This window comes from Heptranchias perlo, chromosome 13, assembly GCF_035084215.1.
Source record: "Heptranchias perlo isolate sHepPer1 chromosome 13, sHepPer1.hap1, whole genome shotgun sequence".
NCBI lineage: Eukaryota > Metazoa > Chordata > Chondrichthyes > Hexanchiformes > Hexanchidae > Heptranchias > Heptranchias perlo.
Genome location: NC_090337.1, coordinates 45,783,253 through 45,789,896, shown reverse-complemented (window position 1 = coordinate 45,789,896; position 6,644 = coordinate 45,783,253).

Genomic DNA, 6,644 nt, shown 5'->3' with positions numbered 1-6,644 from the left:
CACAGCAATCGATTCTCAAACAAAACAATCAAAACTCCTCTAGGTGGGGCTCAGCCACAAAATTCTCTTCGCTGCAGAACAAGGGCTTTGCAAAACAGTCAACAGCATCAGCTCCTGATTGGAGCATTGTTGTACATGCATGTAGAGCTCCTATTGTAGGAACAGTCTACAAACAATTACAATATTTACTGATGCTGCAAGCCTACAAGTGATATGTGGTTGCCATGTGTGTCATCCCAGGTGGAAGACTTCATAAAGGCTCTTCGTCTCAAACAATTTCCCACAGTGGTATCAAAAATGCTTTACATATTCTTCTATTCCTTTCTTTCTCATGTTTATCAAGCTTCCCCTGAAATGCAACTAAGCTAGTCGCCTCAACTACATTTTACGGGAGCAAGTTCCACATTCTAACCACTTTCTGAGTAAAGAATTGCTGTTGCAGCCATTGCTACTTGATCTTAAATTAGTGCTCTCTCTGGCTAGGTCATCCAAATAAAAGTCTAATGAGTTTAAATCACTTAGACAACTTCTCAAAATGATCAAAACTCCAACAATAGGACTGAATAACACAGGTCAGAACTGTCCTTCACCTCTGGAACCTAGGTTCAAAATCAGCCAAGGGTGATACATTGCTTTTACAATGAGCACCTCATCATTTGCAGGTGTTAAATAAAATTACGATCTGCATAGATGTTGAGCACAAAGTTAGCTATGAATTATCACTAATTGGTAGTCGCATCTAAAAGGGCTATGAGGATTGCACATGTTCTGACCCTCTTAGACTCGCAAAGAAAATGTATTTTGCTTCAGAAGGCTATTTACCTGCCACTTTTACAGTCACATATACTTTCAGGTGGTTCCCAAGATGACTGAGATTTTGAAAATATCACATGAAATATTCCATAATTTCTCCAGCCTTTTCTGCCCAAGATCACATGCTTTTTCTTCACATTGGAACTCTATCTAGCTTTGATTGAAGATCCTCAAGCTGATGAGATGCAAAATGATTCATGCTCTGGTACATAACTCAGGAAGCAAAACCTGAGGTTGGGAAACAGAGTTTAAGATACAGCAACAACCCCTTAAGTCAAGCAGAACAGAATTATCAAGTCAAATAATTTGCCTATTTGGAACTACCAATGCTGGTCAGAGCAATTGCAGCCCCAAAGTCAAAGTTTGTGTTAAATAAAGTGTGTGGAAGATTCTAGTTTGAACATTGGAAACAGTTTGAAATAACAAATGGACCCTTGTCTGAGAAAGAGAGTCAGATATTTCAGTAGTACATGGAACCAGAACTGTTCATTTGCATCGAATGATGCAAAAGATTTTAGGACAAGGCTAGAGAAATATTAAATAAAAACAGAAAATGCTGGAAATACTCAGGTCAGGCAGCATCTATCAAGAGATAAACAGAGTTAACAGTTCAGGTCGGTGACCTTTCATCAGAACTGGAAGAAGTTAAAGACAGTTTTTAAGCAAGTACAGAGACCCTGGGGGGCGCAGAGAAGGAAAGAACAAAGAGAAAGAAATATTGCTGGGTACCCCAGTCATACAAAATTATAAAGAACCTGCCTTGACCTAGTCAGTGTACAATGTCCTTTGTGTTAGATATGTGGAGTATTTGGATTTGATTTATAATTCAGTCCACAGCCAAAGTTCCAAAAACTAAGATCTATTGAGTGCAGGTGAATTGAGAAACATTTTCAGACTTTAATAGAAAGGCCTATAACAGAATGTGCAGAATTTGAAGCCTGATACCATCAGGCACTGGATCATTTTTAATTTAAACAGAATGAATAACAATATAGCAGCAATAAGTTGGAACTGGCTGATTTTGAAGTAAAATACTTTCTCGTAAAAGAGCAGCAGCAAGTCCCTGCTATTTAAGGTTTAAAAAAAATAACAAGGGTCTAATTTGGTATGAGGGTGAGGAAAATCACCTGACGTGATTAAACTACTGGAATTATTTTTCAAAAAAAGTTATGTTTAAAAGTTTACCATGAATTATAAAGTTACACCTGTACTGTTTTGTGACACCAATTCTCACCTGCAACATAAGAAAGTTTGGGTCAGCAGTCCATTGGGAAAGAATGAAATTGAATGGCATTTAAGAGGGCAAAAAACACAGAACTGAAGAACAAAGATCAAGCAACACAGCAGCCGAACAGCAGCATTGATGGCAATACAAGATAGAGGGCCAAGTGGGAAGGATGGCAGTATAACAAAATCAATGGTATCAGGGAAATGGACAGAGTTCAGGAGGTGTGGACATTGAAAAATTCAAAGAATGCAACATAATTGAAGAGAAAGGGTGGTGGAAGCACATTCAATAGTAACTTTCAAAAAAGGGAATTTGATAAATACTTGAAGGGGAAAAATTGCAGGGCTATGGAGAAAGAGCAAGGGAAGAGAACTAATTGGATAACCCTGTCAAAGAGCCGGTACAGGCACAATGGGCTGGATGGCCTCCTTCTGTGCTGTATCATCCTATGATTCTATGAAATGTAGTGACAAAGTCAAGACTTAACTTTCATTCCTTAATCTATTCAATGAAACAAGCAACCTTGCACCACTATTATACTTTCTTTTTTGCCTCCAGTACTTCAAAAATATATATTTTTCTGGCAGCATACCCTCAATTTAGCCAGTTCTACTTGCTTCTGTAAAAGTTCAAAATCAGATATGTCCGCACTTCTTGAAAGCAACATGAAATTATTACATAGCCCGTCATGCTACTTGCTACAGGATCAGTGACTATTAGTTCACTGCCAAATTAAATTACAGTTTACATTTCTGCCAACAGGATGCAAGGAGTACAATATCCTTGAATGTGCCAGGCAGCTAAGTCTGAGAGAGCGGAGCAGGAGTTGAGTGAGAAAGTGGGGAGATAAAGAGCGGCTTCAGCACAGGCCTGACAGTGAGAGTGGAGCGGGGTCGGAGAGCCGAGTCGGAGGGAGAGCTGGGTCAGACAGTGGGTCGGGGGCGGAGGGAGAGCAGGAGCGGGGTCAGAGAGGGGATCGGGGTCACAGAGCTTCCTTCGCTAACAGTCAACTCACACAGAACAGCAGGTGGGTGATTAGTTGGTGAGTATTACTGTTTTTCTTCTCTCTAAGGCAGTGGGTTAAACTAACAGCTAAAATCAATAACTTAAAGTAGATAAATTAATTAGTTAATAAAACTAAGAATAGCCAGTGATTAAAAAAATCTAATACAGTAAATAAATAAAACAAGGTTAGATAGGGATGGCAGGGCAGGTGCTGTGTCGTAACTGCAGCTTGTGGGAGTTGGTGGAGACCAGCGAGATCCCGAGCAACCATATCTGCAGTGAGCGTCTGCACCTCGAGGAACTTTAGCTCAGAGTTGCTGAGGTGGAGTCCAAGTTGCAGACCTTGTGATGCATCAGGGAGGGGTAACTGTTATCTGGACACTTTGATCCAGGAGGCGTCACACTCCTTAGATTAGGTAGTAGTTTAGATTTGTTCAGTGGTCAGGGACAGGAGGATGTGACTGTGAGTCAGACAGGTATGGGGACCCAGGAGGTAGTGATGGAGGAGCTGTTCCATTGGAATGGGCTCCACTTAAACTGGGCTAGGACCAGTGTCCTGGCGAATCGAATAACTAGAGCGGTAGATAGGCTTTAAACTAAAAAGGAGGGGGGGGGGGGGGGTGGTGGAGGGAAGGGTCAGGTGAGGAGAAATTTAGAGATCTAATGTGAAAAGTCAAGGCAACAGAGCAGTGTAGTGATTAGGGTAAAGATAAGCAGAGTGTGGCAGGAAGGGACAGGGTGTTTAACAATAATAGTGCATCAGCAAATAAGGTCAAGGCAGGGAAAAATGATAAAAAGTTAAAATTAAAGGCTCTTTATCTGAATGCATGGGGCATTCATAACAAGATAGACCAATTAGTTGCACAAATAGAGATAAATGGGTTTGATATAATAGCCATTACAGAGACATGGTTGCAACGTGACCAAGGTTGGGAACTAAATATTCCAGGGTACTTGACGTTTCAAAAAGACAGGCAGAATGGAAATGGAGGGGGTGTAGCCCTAATAATAAAGGATGACATAAGGACAGTGGTGAGAAAGGATTTTGCTTCAGAAGATCAGAAAGCAGAATCAGTATGGGTGGAAATAAGAAATGACAAGGGGCAGAAAACACTGGTGGGAGTAGTTTATAGGCCCCCTAATAGGTGCTATACCGTTGGACATAGTATTAATCAAGAAATAATAGGAGCTTGTAATGAAGGTAATGTAATAATCATGGGGGACTTTAATCTTCATATGGACTGGGCAAATCAAATTGGCAAAGGTAGTTTGGAGGATGAGCTCATGGAATGCATTCAAGACAGTTTCCTAGAACAATATGTCATGGAACCAAGCAGGGAACAGGCTATTTCAGATCTTGTATTGTGTAATGAGACCGGGTTAATTAGTAATCGTTCAGTAAAGGATCCTCTGGGGAATAGTGATCATAATATAATAAACTCAATGTGAAATTCTGTGAGTGACACACTTAAGTCAGAAACTAGAGTCTTAAAGTTAAATAAAGCCAATTACATAGGTATGAGGGGTGAGTTGGCTAAGGTAGAATGCGAAATTAGATTAAAAGGTCTGATTGTGGATAAGCAATGGCAAACATTGAAAGAAATATTTCAATATTCTCAACGAATATACATTCCATTGAGAAATAAAAACTCCACAGGAAAAGTGACTCATCCGTGGCTAACTAAAGAAGTTAAGGATAGTATTAGATTAAAAGCAGAGGCCTATAATATTGCCAAGAGTAGTAAGCCTGAGGTTTGGGAGAGTTTTAGAAACCAAAAGATGACCAAGAAACTGATAGTTTACTTCCATATTCTATTTTCTCTATCAAGTAATATAAGATCAGATTGTGAGAGCTTCTACAAGTCTGTAAAAAGGAAGAGTAGCAGCAAAAGTAAACGATGGTCCCTTAGAGGCTGAGACAGGAGAAATTATAATGGGGAATAGTGATGGCAGAGACGTTAAACAAATATTTTGTATTGGTTTTCACAGTAGAAGACACAAAAGACATACCAGAAATAGTGGGGAACCAAGCGGCTAAAGGGAGTGAGGAGCTTAAAATAATTAGTATCAGTAGAGAAAAAGTACTGGAGAAACTAATGGGACTAAAAGCCGATAAATCCCCTGGACCAGATGGGCTACATCCCAGGGTTCTAAGAGGTGGCAGAGATAATGGATGCATTGGTTGTGATCTTCCAAAATTCCCTAGATTCTGGAACGGTCCCAGCAGATTGGAAGGTAGCAAATGTAACCCCGCTATTCAAGAAAGGAGGGGGGAGAGAAAAACAGGGAACTACGGGCCAGTTAGCCTGACACCAGTCATCAGAAAAATGCTGGAATCCATTATCAAGTAAGTGGTAATAGGGCACTTAGAAAATCATAATATGATTAGGCGGAGTCAACATGGGAAATCATGTTTGACAAATTTATTTGAGTTTTTTGAGGATGTAACTAGCAGGGTAAAATAAAGGGGAACCAGTGGATGTACTATATTTGGATTTTCAAATGGGATTCAATAAGGTGCCACATAAAAGCTTGTTACACAAGGGCTCATGGGGTTGGGGGAATATATTAGTATGAATAGAGGACTGGTTAATGGACAGAAAACAGAGAGTAGGGATAAACAGGTCATTTTCAGGTTGGCAGGCTGTAACTAGTGGGATGCCTCAAGGATCTGTGTGTGGAAATGCATAAAGAGATACCTGACCATATTAACTTTCTAATACACCTAAACCATGAATGTGGACCTGACCATATTAATTTTCTAATACCCCAAACCATAAAAGAAATGCATGATGGATATTTGACCATATTAACTGACCAGCTGAATATAATAGAAAGCTTATATTTTAGTTTCTCACCAAAGACATACAGAAGCACTATTGTTCTCTTATGCTGATAACTGTCTGACTAACAGAAATGAATGACCATATAGACTTGAGACTAGGTACAGACCTACTGATAAAAAAAGACTGTTTAAGGAAAAATACTTTCCCAGGCCTGTTTCCAACATCACGAGGCAGTCATGAGGAACCAGAGGGTGGGTTCCCTATTTTGATTAACTCACTACCTGAACCAATAATGTACGTGTACGCCCATATTCTACAACAGGTGGGCGTTGACAATTAACTGTATAAACGTGAGCTGTTTCTTGAGTTCAGGGAAGACGTAGCCCTGACCATTGTTTAGGGTACGCTTCCCTTGTATACAAGTTTTCTTAATAAATTCTTTCTTGTCTGAAATAAGTGTTTGGAGTTAATGCATTGTATATAATAGGTAATAATAAGTTTTAAGTTTTCGACATGTGCTTGGGCCTCAGCTATTTACAATCTATATTAATGACTTAGATGAAGGGACCGAGTGTAATGTATCCAAGTTTGCTGATGATACAAAGCTAGGTGGGAAAGTAAGCTGTAAGGAGGACACAAAGTCTGCAAAGGGATGTGGACAGGTTAAGCAAGTGGGCAAGAAGGTGGCAGATGGAATATAAAGTGGGGAAATGTGAAGTTATTCACTTTGGTAGGAATAGAAAAACAGAATATTTTTTAAATGGCGAGCAACTATTAAATGTTGGTGTTGAGCGATTTGGGTGTCTCCGTAC